This window comes from Hylobates moloch, unplaced genomic scaffold, assembly GCF_009828535.3.
Source record: "Hylobates moloch isolate HMO894 unplaced genomic scaffold, HMol_V3 SCAFFOLD_14, whole genome shotgun sequence".
Taxonomy (NCBI): domain Eukaryota; kingdom Metazoa; phylum Chordata; class Mammalia; order Primates; family Hylobatidae; genus Hylobates; species Hylobates moloch.
The window spans coordinates 41117938-41131994 of NW_026652289.1; the positions used below are offsets into that span (position 1 = coordinate 41117938).

General features: G+C 43.5%; 1 protein-coding gene across 1 annotated transcript in view; it reads left to right on the forward strand.

The window, feature by feature from the left end:
- Window positions 1-680: 680 nt before the first annotated feature.
- Window positions 681-14057, forward strand: part of DET1 (DET1 partner of COP1 E3 ubiquitin ligase) — a 32564-nt gene continuing 19187 nt past the window's right edge. The window contains exon 1 of the mRNA XM_032174227.3: window positions 681-822. The gene's annotated coding sequence lies outside the window, so the exon portion shown is untranslated. The remainder of the gene's footprint in view (window positions 823-14057) is intronic.

Below are 14057 nucleotides of genomic sequence, written 5' to 3' on the forward strand. Positions count from 1 at the left end.
GGTATTCAATTAGGAAAAGAGGAAGTCAAATTGTCCCTGTTTGCAGATGACATGATTGTATATCTAGAAAACCCCATTGTCTCAGCCCAAAATCTCCTTAAGCTGATTAGCAACTTCAGCAAAGTCTCAGGATACAAAATCAATGTGCAAAAATCACAAGCATTCTTGTACACCAATCACAGACAAACAGAGAGCCAAATCATGAGTGAACTCCCATTCACAATTGCTTCAAAGAGAATAAAATACCTAGGAATCCAACTTACAAGGGATGTGAAGGACCTCTTCAAGGAGAACTACAAACCACTGCTCAATGAAATCAAAGAGGATACAAACAAATGGAAGAACATTCCATGCTCATGGGTTGGAAGAATCAATATCGTGAAAATGGCCATACTGCCCAAGGTAATTTATAGATTCAATGCCATCCCCATCAAGCTACCAATGACTTTCTTCACAGAATTGGAAAAAACTACTTTAAAGTTCATATGGAACCAAAAACAGCCCGCATCGCCAAGTCAATCCTAAGCCAAAAGAACAAAGCTGGAGGCATCACTCTACCTGACTTCAAACTATACTATGACTTTGATCCTTCCTTCAGGCACCAGGGTGCGCTGTACCCATCTCTTAGTGTTGGCTGAACAGTGCCGCGCTCTCCCTGTCTTCCCTTCTTGCTGGGCCGCAGTTCCGGTGGCTGGCGGAAACAGGAACCAGCAGCCGGCAGCGCCAGAGTCCTGGGGCATGGCGGGGGCGGGGCAGGGGGAGGCGTGCACGGAACAGGCTGGGGCATCCCTCGCCCTGGCTCTTTGAGCCCGGACCAGACAGGTGAGGACTTCATTTTTGGCCCAGCCTCCAAGCCCGTCAGACCCTCCCCGGCAGGCTCCTCCCCGCATGACGCTGATGCCCAGAGGCCCCACGGCCCCCGCCCTCCCTCAGAATTCTCTTCCCATTGAGGCCCCGCCCCAGGCTTTTCTTTCCGGGGGCGCCCCTTTGGGTATGTGTGCCCGCCCCTTGGCATCCCCTTCTGGTTTAGAGGCCGTCGCAAGGAATTGAGGGACATGTGCACCTTCTCCCATAGGGAAACTGAGACCCAGCAAGGGTAAAGGACTTAGTAGCACACAGTGAGTTAGTGTGTTGTACCCAGGGGTGTTAGAGAAAACACCACACTTTGAGACGAATTAAGAGTCCTTTATTAGCTGGCGACCGAGAGACGGCTAACGCTCAAAATTCTCTTGGCCCCGAGGAAGGGGCTTGATTAACTTTTATACCTTGGTTTAGGAAGTGGGGGAGTCTAGTTAAAACAATTTTACGGAAGTTAGGTAGTCAAAAATTAAAAGGATAAATGGTTACAGGAAAGTAAACAGTTCCAGGTGCAGGGGCTTTAAGACTATTACAAAGTGATAGACGTGGGGCTTTGGGCGTTATCAATCAGATGAATTCTTGGGGACTGCGGATATAGCTTGCCACAGTATCTTATCAGTTAATTGCATTCTTGGATGTGCTGGGAGTCAGCTTGCACAAGTTAAGTCCTTGAGGAAGGGGCTGCCGCTGAAAGAGCCAAGATGGAGTCTGTCTGGCTCTCTTAGCTAAGGGAGAGTCTTAAAAACAGAGTTAGTAAAAACCAGGTTGGGCATTACATTCCCCACTTGTGTTTTTGGGGAATCAAATCATTGATTCCTCAGTTATACAAGGGGGTTATATTGAGTCTTAAGATACATAAGTTTGACAGAAGCTATGCATTGTTTTACAAAATTAAGAAACCAATTTAATATACAAGGCCTAAGAATTAAACTTAATAGTATGATGAGGAGAGGTCCAGCTAACCCAGTGATTAAAGTAGTTAGCCAGGGGTTCCAGTTGAACATGTTTTGATACCAGGGGATGTTGTTTTCTCGTTCCTGTTGGTGCCTATCTAGGTTTTCTCGAACTTTTTGGAGTGTAACTTTTATGACTAAGAATGCTGGAGGAACAGTTAAATCAACCTTGTCAGGGGGTTTCTGGAACATAGGGTCACCTAGAGCACTTAAAGGCCCGATTGGCTTGGGTGGGCTCCATGAGTCGAGGATTTTTTTTTTTTTTTTTTTTGGATGGTGAACATAGTCCCAACAACAAATCCTGGGATATAAAATGTTAATTTCCATGACATGCCATAATATTATTGTAAGAGGATTATAATTTTTTTTTTAGTACGTAATTTAGGATGAGAAGCACGAGTTGCAGAATGAAGATCTGGTTGATCCCCCAGAGTAGGTGGCTAAGGTTACACATGTCCAATCAGGGCAGAAAAACTGATAAGTATCTTGACAGCTAGCGTCAGGGTGATTCCCAGGACAGAGGTAAAAGCCAACATTTTGGAGTTCTTTTTCTACACCTTTGGAGCATCCACATCCATTTTGCCTCCTGGAGCATCCAAATCCTGCTACAAGGTCAACACTTCCTGGTTTTGGGACCAGCAGATTGTGTTGCTCTTCGTGGGTACAGGCTGGCTTTGGGAACAGTATACATAAAATCAACTGCAAAGGAGACTTCCTTGGAGGTACTGGCCCTCCAAGTGGTGTTTGCAAATACACGTCCTGACTTAGGCACCGTTTTAAAAGGGGCCTCACCCAGGCCTGGGGACCCATGTTTTTAGTTGGGCTCTGTTGGCCGTTTTGATGCGGGAGTGATGAATCTAAGCAGGAATGCCATCCACCTTCAGAGCCATTGACGTTGTGAGGATAACGGTGTGAGGTCTTTTCTAAGCAGGAGTGAGTCCTTCTTTCTGGAACTTTTTAACAAACACTAGGTCTCCTGGCTGGAATGAATGGCAGGACCCCGTCTGGTTAGGAATTGGATTGGGATGGTTTCCTTGAACAAGTGGCAGGATGATATCTTGTACCCGTTGGGAAGAGTGTAGGTACTGTAATAAATTAGCTTGTGATATTTCTGCCAGTTGGGCATCTCTTAGCTTAAGCAAGATAGGCGGCACCCTCCCATACATGATTTTAAAAGGTGAGAACCTAGCCCGATAATGGGTGCACCTTACTCTAAGTAGGGCTAAGGGAAGGAGACTTACCCAATTTTTACCGGTTTTTAAAATTAATTTTGTAAGAGTGTTTTTTTAGGGTGCGGTTCATGTGTTCTACCTGCCCAGAGCTCTGGGGTCGATAGGCACAATGGAGCTTCCACGGAATATTTAATGCCTTACTCACCCACTGAGCTATGGACGAGGTGAAGGCAGGTCTATTATCAGATGCTACGGCAGCAGGCAACCTGTATTGAGGGATGATTTTATTGAGTAGGAACTTAACTACTGTATTGGCAATTTCATTTTTGGTAGCAAATGCTTCAGTCCATCCGGAGAAGGTTTCTACTAGTACTAGAAGGTATTTGTACCTAGCCTGGTGCGGTTTTACTTCTGTAAAGTCAATTTCCCACTTTTCTTCTGGCGTGTTTTCTCAGAGACGGTGGCCTGGGCTGGGTTTAGGACCTTGCTTGGCATTTACCTGGGCGCAGGTTGTGCACTGGAGAGCTGCTTGCTCTGTTTTTGATAGCCTTTCCTGCTGAGGTGAGTAGCCCACGCTCCTGGTAGATGGCTGCATGTACATGCACAGTAGCAAAGGTGTACTTGCTGTCAGTGTAAATGTTAATACGTTTATCCTTACCGCATCGGAGAGCCTGAGTGAGGGCGATCAATTTAGCTTTTTGTGCTGAGGTGTTTGCTGGCAAAGCCTGGGCCCACAACACATCTGTCTCCGTGGTAACAGCTGCACCGGCCTTTCATACTCCCTGCTCGAGAAAGCTGCTACCATCTGTGAACACAGCAGCGTCCACCTTCTCTAGCGGCACATCTTGAAGATCCGGTCGGCCAGTTTCGGTAGTTTCCAACAGTTCTGACAGTCATAGATAGTAGCTGGATTTAAACACCATGTGGGAGAGAAAGTCAAACGAGGCTGATTCAACAACTCTGATATTGTAAAATGCGAGCATTTGACATCCATTTACCTGAAGCACTTTGTAGTAAAGTCTCTACAGCATGAGGAGCTATAAGGGTTAAATCCTGGCCCAGAGTTAACTTATCAGTTTCTTGGACTAGGCTTGCTCTAGCCACTACGGCTTGCAGGCAACTTGGCCATCCAGAGGCCACAGGATCCAGCCTCTTAGATAAATAAGCCATTGGGTGTCTCCAAGGTCTTAAAGTCTGAGTAAGCACCCCCTTAGCAACTCCCTGGCTCTCATGGACAAACAGATGAAAAGGCTTTGAGATATCTGGGAGGGCTAAAGCAGGGGCTTCAGTTAAAGCCTTTTTCAGATTTTGAAAAGCCTGTTCTTCGGTGTCTGTCCAAATCAATGGGCCATTACCTCTTATAGCGGTATACAAGGGCTTTGCAATCTCAGCAAACCCGAATATCCAGAGGTGACAGTATCTCACGGCCCCGTCAATCAGGCTCTTCTGTTGCGGGCAGGGTGAGAACCTTTTTGTTTTCTGACTTTCCTTGTCACGTAGTGGGCATTCCTTTTTCCAGTGCCCAGTCTGCTTGCAATAGGCACATTGGTCTTTTCCTAGAGAGGCCTGTTCACTTCTTTTACTTTGCTGGAGGGAACCCGAGGTTCCTTGGCCACTTTTTCTGGAACGGGGGCCTTTCCTGTCTGCCCTCTTGGATAGCCGTTACTAAGATTTTTGCTTGCCTTTTATAGGCTTTATCAGCGGCCTTTTCAGCTGCCTGTGTTGCTTGTTTGGTACCTGCTTTCCAGTTTTTCATACTCTCGATTGTCAAAAACCTTCTGGGCTATTTCTAAAAGCTGACTGATATTTATTCCAGTAAATCCTTCCAGTTTCTGGAGCTTTCTCTTAATGTCCAGGGCTGCCTGAGCCACAAATGCCAAATTAAGAGCGTGGCTATTTTCTGGAGCCGCCAGGTCAAAAGGGGTATAAATCCGATAAACCTCCTGGAGACGTTCTAAAAACACTCCTGGTGACTCATCAGGCCCCTGGACAACTTCAGTTGTCTTAGACAAGTTTATGGGCCTCCGGGCGGCTCCTTTAATACCTGTGAGGAGATACCGGTGAAAATCGTCCAAGGCTCTCCTTCCACCTGAGGAATTTGGGTCCCAGTTAGGCCGGGTGGAGGGAAAGACCTCCTCCAAGAGGTCTCTAGCTTCCTCCTCAGGCCTACGGGCTGATGCAAGGAAGTGTTTTCTGGCCTCTCTTCAGATATGCTGCCTCTCCTCAGAGGTAAAGAGAGTTAAAAGGAGCTTTTGGCAGTCATCCTAGGTGGGTTGATGGATCTGGAGCATGGTCTCCATCAGTGAGGTCAAAGCCTGAGGCTTTTCAGAGAAGGGAGGATTATGGGTTTTCCAGTTACACAAGTCAGAAGTAGAAAAAGAGACACGAACCAGGAAGGGGGCTGAGTGCTCATCACCCGGAGGGACTTGTGCCTCTCTCAGTGGTAGTAGAGGGGCTGCTTCCTCCCAGCGCGGTCGCAGCCGGGAGGCAATTGGGCGGTGAGCCCACAGGGGATGTCGTGGAAGAGACATGAGATGACGCCAAGGGAGCAGGCTGGTTGTAAGGCGGTGGGACTGAGTGAGGGAGACTCTCCTCTTCTTCAGAGGGAGCCAAAACAGAGGGAGCCAAACTGCCTGAGGGTTGAGGTGAAAACATGGCCTGGCTCAGGACTTTGGAGGTGGAATTGTGAATGGCACATGAACGGAGCCATGGAGGAGGATTTCTAATCAAACTTAACCATTGATTGATATAGGGAAACTGATCAGGACGGCTGGGAGTTCTGGTAACAACCCACCACATGGCTTGAACAATTGTAGGATTCAATGATCCTTTAGAGGGCCACCCAACTCCGAACCTTGGCCATTCTACTTCACAGAGTGTCTGGAGCTTGCCTTTTTAAAGGCAGACTCCATAATTCTCTGAAAAACCAAGAGAAAAATTGTCCAGCATACATTGGAGGGGGCTCCAACCCTTGCAAGGCTGGGAGGAAGTGTTTCCCATTTTTTTTTTTTTTTTAGAAGGCAATTTAACAGAATTTGAGCAGAGATATCAGATCCAACATGGACAGAGAAACTCACTCCCTGGGGGGCTGGAGTATCAGAAAAACAGAATTAACATAACCAGAAAGAACAGAAAAATAACAACAGCTAATACTACTTGCCACATTGCTGTAGCTTTAAGATTGAGGGAGGGGGACTAGAGGCCAGGCTGAGGTCTCCTGGGTCGGTTGGATCTAGGTGTTCTCCCTCTTCCTCTAGATCTGTACCCTAAATACCTTTAATGTCTCCATGACTCAAAGGCAAATAGCTTAAATTTAGCTCTTTCTTTCAAGGGTTCAAGGAGTGAGAGCAGAGCCAAGTCCTGGAGACGCTGAACTTGCTGTCACACCAGAAAATGAAATGTGCAGGGTAGGGGGCAGGGACGAGGGGGGAAAGGGACCACTCAGGTCGTTTTTAAGATGAGAGAGTAGCCACAGGGGAACAGAGTAGGAGTCTAAACGAAGTAAAGCATGACGGGCGTAGGTTTCCCTACACAGTGTTCTATTTAAGGGCACAGGAAAAGTTACAGAATGACAAAAAAGGTGAGCAAGGAAATCTGCAGGGTGGCTGTTTTGAACCCACCACCGGTTTAATCTAGAGGAGGTCCAATCTCTTGGACATGGGGTATGGCAATCTAAATGCCCACAACTTCCATGGTGCCAGAAATTTCAATCAGACAAATGTTCTTCACACTCGTTCCCGTAAGAACACCTCACTTGCCTCTGGTAGAAAAGACAGGACTGTGGTGGCCAGCCTAAATGACCGATGAGAAATTTAACCTCTTGTGACAAAAAATCAGTACTAAGGACCTTGAAGAAGTTTCTACCCAGATGTCTTGGGCAATACCGACGTCCTGACATGCAAAAGCTTGACAACCACTAAACAAGACAATAAACACTAAACAGAACAATAAACATAAAACAAACAATTTGACCCTAGGGCAGGCAAACAGTTTTGACAGTTTTTTTCCTTTTTCCTTTTTTTTTTTTTAAATACAAAGGGAGGGGTTCCCGCGATGGGATCAGTCAGATGCCCACCTGGCCGCTCCCCCTGAGGGGACTTGGACTCCTCTTAGCGTTGGCAGACCGGTATAAACTCCTGGTTTGGATCGAGCTATGCCCGATGCTGCCTTAAGCCTTATGAGGTCGCCACAGAACCGCAGGTGAGGGCCCACTCGAACTCCATAGCTTTCGCCGTGGAGCTACAAACAGGAAGACAAACACAAGCCTTTGTCCTCCCACAGTCACTCACCATTCACACAGTTTATAACAGTATTTTTTTTTTGTTATTGTTGAGATTCTCCAAGAAACTTGAATAAGAGAAAGATGAGAGATAAATAGATACACACACAGAGAGAGAGAGCGGTGTGCCAGAAACTAAGGCTCAGCTCCCCAGCATCCTGGGTCTTCAGCTAAGTCCAAGGGAGGGGCCTCATCAGGACCACTTCCCACCTAAACCAAGACACAAAGGCGCCTACCAGAAAACCAAGGCTCAACCCACTAGCATCCTAGAGTAATGGGCAAAGTCAAAAGAGGGACGCCTTCATCAGGGCCACTTCCCCCTTATCAGAACCAGAATGAAGTCAAATCTGACCTACCTGACCCTGGGGTAAGAAGCCGAGGACTCAGATGTTGAATTTTAGAACTACTAAAATTCGTGGTAGTCGATCCGCTCTCCTTCCGAAGGCGGTCACTCTTCGGGGACCTGAAAATTCTTTCCTCAGGTGGCGCCCCCCCTCCAAGCTGGCTGTCTTTCTGGGGGAGCCTGGAGCAAGACCAGCTCTCACCCGGTGGCATTAATTTCTCGCTGGGGGCCTCCATTATGTTGTACCCAGGGGTGTTAGAGAAAACACCAAACTTTGAGATGAATTAAGAGTCCTTTATTAGCTGGCGACCAAGAGACGGTAAAATTCTCTCGGCCCCAAGGAAGGAGCTTGATTAACTTTTATACCTTGGTTTGGGAAGGGGAGTGGGGGGTCTAGTTAAAACAATTTTACAGAAGTTAGGTAGTCAAAAAGTTAAAAGGATAAATGGTTACAGGAAAGTGAACAGTTCCAGGTGCAGGGGATTTAAGACTGTTACAATGTGATAGATGCGGTGCTTTGGGCGTTATCAATCAGATGAATTCTTGGGGACTGCAGATATAGCTTGCCACAGTATCTTATCAGTTAATTGCATTCCTGGATGTGCTGGGAGTCAGCTTGCACAAGTTAAGTCCTTGAGGAAGGGGCTGCCAGTGAAAGGGCCAAGATGGAGTCTGTCTGGCTCTCTTAGCTAAGGGAGAGTCTAAAAACAGAGTTAGTAAAAACTAGGTTGGACATTACAAGTGTCCCAATTCAGTCAGGCTTTCTTCTTTCGTTCCATAAGGTACCAAATGCCTACCATGTGCCAGTCCCAGTGCTAGGCTCTGAGAATACCGGATGACCCAGGTAGACCTGGTTACTTCCTGTCTGGAGAGTACAGGTTAGCAAGGGAATCAAACATTACACACAACCATGCAAGTGAAAGTATAAATACAACTTGCGACGATTACTATGGAGAAGACAAAATACAATGATAATGGGAGTCCTGTTTTAGATAGGATGGTCAGGGAACACTTCCTAAAGGAGACTGCACTTAAGCTGCAACTTGAGAAGTTACAGCAAGGGCCAAGGGAAATGCATTCCAGGCAGAGGGAATAGTCCCTGTGAATGCCTGAGTTGGCACAGAACTTCCCGTTAGACAGGTCCAGTGTTCAAGAAGGGAGGCTTACCATGTGTCAAACACTGTGATGAGCATACAGAATATAGTGTTTGCGTACTGGTCGGTGAGACATCTAATGAGGGCCATAAACATAATTAAGATCTTCATCTCAGCTGCTCAACTCTGCCTATGTAGGGCAAAAGCAATATGTAAATTATTGGGTATGGCAGGGTTCCAGTGAAATTTTATTTACAAAAACTGGGAGGTGGGGGTCAGGCGTGGTGGCTCATGCCTGTAATCCTAGCACTTTGGGAGATCAAGGCAGAAGGATCACTTGAGCCAGGGAGGTCCACAGTGGTGCCACTGTACTCCAGCCTGGGCGACAGAGACCCCCAAAAAACCAGGAGGTGAGAGGTGGGCTAGATTTGGGCCGAGGGCAGTAGTTTGCAGACCCTTGCTCTAGTCTAGATCAGTATACATTTTATGTTTTTACTCAGTGCATATAACTGCAATATAATTGAAATAAACGTTTTACAAAACAGTGCTTACCATTGCAATATATGATAGCTTGATACTTTCTATTTTCTTGTATTTCATTTTTTAAAATGTCAGTAAGACTATTCACTAAATTGATCCAAGGCCCTATTAATGAGGTGTGACTTGCAGTTTGAGAAACTTGCTCAGTCATGGAGGTATGTACATTTTTAACTTGACTGAGTATTAGATATACTTATATAAGGCATTTGGAACCTTTTCGGAAGGAGACAGAATATGAATAAATACTTCATTGTGTGTATGTTTTAAAATACAGATTGGATCCAATCGCTCCCCTGCTTTCTAGTCTTTTTCTAGGCCTCTCTTATCACTCACTCTGTGCTTCCTGTGCTCTAACCACTTGAAATTGCTGTGTTTCCCAAATGTGCCATATCATGCTTTTTTGAAATGTGTCTTTTAGTCTTTTAGGTACCTTTTTATCTGGTTTGTTCCTTTTTTTTTTTTTTTTTTTTGAGATGGAATCTTGCTCTGTTGCCCAGGCTGGAGTGCAGTGGTACAATCTCGACTCACTGCAACCTCTGCCTCCCAGGTTCAAGCAATTCTCCTGCCTCAGCCTCCTGAGTAGCTGGAGTCCCCGCCACCATGCCCAGCTAATTTTTATATTTTTAGTAGAGATGGAGTTTCACTATGTTGGCCAGGCTGGTCTTGAACTCCTGACATTGTGACCTCCCTGCCTCAGCTTCCCAAAGTGCTGGGATTATAGGCATGACCCACTGCACCCGGCCAGTTTGTTCCTCTTTTACTTTGTTTAGTGTATTCTTATTCTTCAAGGCTCATGCCAATTGTTGCTCCATTAATTCATTTTAACATATTTATGAGCGCTTAACTGTCCCTTCTCCTAGGTGCTGGGAATACAGCAAGGAATTAGACCAGTTCCCTGCTCTCTGGTATGGGGGGACAGATACTAAAAAGGTAAACAAATAACTTAATTTCAGGAAGAGATAAAGACCATTAATAAAATAGGGTATATCATTAGATTCATGTGGGCAGAAGTAAGGTGGCTGGGGAAGATTTCTGAGGAGGTACTATTTTAGCTGAGACTTGAGTGGTGAAACAGAGGCAGATCTTTCAGCACTTAAAAAATGTTGTTCCACTTCTTTCTGACTTCCATGGTTTTTGATGAGAAATCTACAGACATTTGAATTCTTGTGCCTCTATAGGTGATACGTGGTTTCTATCTGGTTACTTTAGAGATTTTTACTGTATATCTTTTAGTTTTTTCCATTTTAGCTATGATGTGTCTGGGCATGGATTTCTTTGAATTTATCATATTTGAGGGTCTTTGAACTTCCTAAATTTGGGGGGTCTCTGGACCTTTTGAATTTGGGGTTTATATCTTCAGCCAAATTTGGGAAGTTTCCTTCCTCCTTCCCTTGCTTCCTTCCTCTCTCCCTTCCTTTCTTCTTTCCTTCCTTCCTTTCATCTTTCTTTTTTTCCCCTTCCTTCCTTCCTTTCTTTCTTTTTCTTTTCTTTCTTTTGACAGAGTCTTACTCCATTGCCCAGGCTGGAGTGCAGTGGCATGATCTCAGCTCGCTTCAGCCTCTACCTCCCAGGCTCAAGTGATCCTCCCACCTCAGCCTCCCAAGTAGCTGTGACTACAGGTACACACCACTGTGCCCGGCTACTTTTTGTATTTTTAGTAGAGATGGGTTTTTGCCATGTTGCCCAGGCTGGTCTTGAACTCCTGGGCTCAAGCAATTTGCCCACCTCAGCTTCCCAAAGTTCTGGGATTATGGATGTGTGCCACCACCACCAACTATTACAGCCATTATTTCTTAAAATTTTTTTTTTTTTTAGCATTGTACTCCCCCAAGATCAGGGTGTTAGACCTTTTGATATTTCCCTAGGGCCCTCAGGCTTTACTGACTTTTTTTCAGTCTTTTTTTTTTTCTTTCCTCTTTTGTTCACATTGGGTAATGTATACTAATCTATCTTCAGGGTGACTGACTCATTTCTCTGATGACTTCATTCTGCCCTTGAGCCCATCAGTGAGTTTTTTATTCTTTTTCAGAATTGTTTTTAAATTTTTAAAAGAAATTTTACTAGATTCTATGGAAGCTAGAAGAGTTTTGTATGCTGGTTATTGCTTTTCAGCTCTAAACTTCTTATCTGGATCTTTAAGAAATATCTTGTTTCTTAGCTGAGACTTTGTTTTTCCATCATTTCAAGAGTGTTTGTGATTACTTATTGGAACATTTTTATAATAGGTACTTCAAAATCTTTGTCAGAGAATTCCAACTTTTGTAGCATCTCAACATTGGTGTCTGTCAATTGTCTTTTCTAGATTGAGTTTTTCCTAGTACTTCATATGCTGAATGATTTTGGATTGTATCCTAGACATTTTGAATATTATAAGATGATAGGGCTTGTTTAAATCCTAAGAGGAATGTTGGTGATTTTTGGCTTGGTAGGCAATCTGCCTAATTAGCTTCAGGGAATTTGCAATTTGTAACTCTCTTTAGGCTATGGTTCTAACGGCAGATGAATTTTCTGAAAGTCTTTGCAGTGCTATTTGGATCTGTCCCATGTATGTGACATTCAGTGGCCAGTCTGAGGTCTGGGTGTTGATTATTTCAGTTCTCAAAGCCTTTAGTATGATTTGGACCAGATCCACACGGGTGCAGCTTGGGAGTTCATGAACAAGTTCATGATGTTACTTTTCTGAGCTCCTCCCTCTCTGATATCTCCCCAGTACCTTCTGTTTCCATTGGGTCTCACTTTTGATCCTCTGATGACAAAATTGGGGCTTTAATTATCCTTCCTTGCAACATACTTGCTCTCCAAGCAGCAGGAGGACCAGGGGAGACAATGTTAACCTCACTGCCCATTCAGTGGTACTTTATTATTAGCCAATTGGTTTTTCTCATATGCCTGTCTTATGCATTCTGTCTAGGTTTTATAGCTGCATTTTTAGTGGGAGAAAGAAGGTGGTGTTTGCTTATTCCATCTTATCTGGCAACAGCTTTATAACTTAAGTTTTTCACTAAATGCCGTTGACTTTTATGGCCTGTGATTTAACTTTGATTTGAATTAAGGTATAATAAAACATTTAGAAGACTTTGCCATATAATAGATGCCCCATAAATATTAAAACATTTTTATTGTGATTTTAAAATAGCCTAACATTTACCATCTTAACCGATTCTAAGTGTACAGTTCAGTAGTATTAAGTATATTCACATTGTTGTGAAATAGATTTTGAGAACTTTTTCATCTTGAAAATCTGAAAAGTCTAACTCATTAAACAGCACCTTCTCTTTTCCCCTCCTGCTAGTCCCTGGTAACCACCATTCTTCTTTGTTTCTGTGAATTTGATTCCTTTTTCTTTTTTGAATGATAAGCATTTTCCATTAAAAAATTTTTTTTTTTTTAGAGATTGGGTCTTGCTCTGTTGCCCAAGCTAGACTCAAACTCCTGGGCTCAAGTGGTCCACCTCAGCCTCCCAAGTAGCTGGGATTACAGGTGTGTGCTACTGCACCTGGCTGTTGAATTTGATTACTTTTGATATTTCATTTAAGTGGAATCATACAGTATTTGTCTTTTTGTGATTGGCTTATTTGACTTCACATAATGTCCTCAAGGTTCAATGATGTAGCATATGTCAGAATTTTCTTCCTTGTGAAGGCTGAATAATATTCCATTGTATGTATGTACCACATTTTGTTTATCCACTCATCCATGAGTGAACTTTTGGGTTGCTTCCATCTCTTGACTACTGTGAATAGCGCTGATATGAACATGGGTGTGCAAATATCTCTTAGAAATCCTGCTTTCAGTTATTTTGGGTTTATACCCAGAAGTGGAATTGCTGGATCTTATGGTAGTTCTAATTTTTTTCTAGGAAACTTCATACTGTTTTCCTTAGTAGCTGTACTATTTTTCAGTTCCACCAACAATGCACAAGGGTTCAACTTCCTCTATGTCCTCAACGACACTTGTTATTTTCTTTTTTTAAAAAAAGCAGTCGTTCTAATGGGTGTGAGGTGATATCCCATTGTAGTTTTGATTTAGATTTCTCTGATGATTAGTGATGTTGAGCATCTATCTTTTCATATGCTTTGTGGCCATTTGTATAGGAGAAATGTCTGTGCAAGTACTTTGACCATTTTAAAATTGGGTATATGATTTTTTGTTATTGAGTTATAGGAGTTCTTTATATGTTCTAGATATTAACTCTTTATCCAATATATGATTTACAAACATTTTCTTCCATTCTGTAGAAAGCCCTTTCACTCTGTTGATTGTGTCCTTTGATCACAGAATTTTTAAGTTTGATGTATTCCCATTTGTCTATTTTTGTCTTGGTTGCCTATGCCTTTTGTGTCTTATCCAAGAAATCACTGCCAGATCTGATGTCATGAAGCTTTCCTCCTGTATTTTCTTCTAGTAGTTTTATAGTTATGGGTCTTATATTTAGATCCTTGACCTATTTTGGGTTAATTTTTGTATAGGGTGTAAGATAGGGTCCGACTTCATTCTTTTGCATGTGGCTATTCAGTTTTCCCAACACCATTTGTTGAAGTGACTGTCCTTTTTCTATTGAGTAGTAGTAGTAACTTATCAAAGATTGTTTAACCATATATGCCAGAGTTTATCTGTGGGCCATTTCATTGGTCTGTGTCTGTCTTTATCCAGTACCACAATTTTTTTATTACTGTGGTTTTGTAATATATTTTGAAATCAAGAGGCTTGAATCCTCTTTGTTCTTTTTCAAAATTATTTTGTGTATTTGGAGGCCCTTGAGATACCATATGAATTTTAGGATGAATTTTTTTATCTTTGTGAAAAGTGCTATTAGGA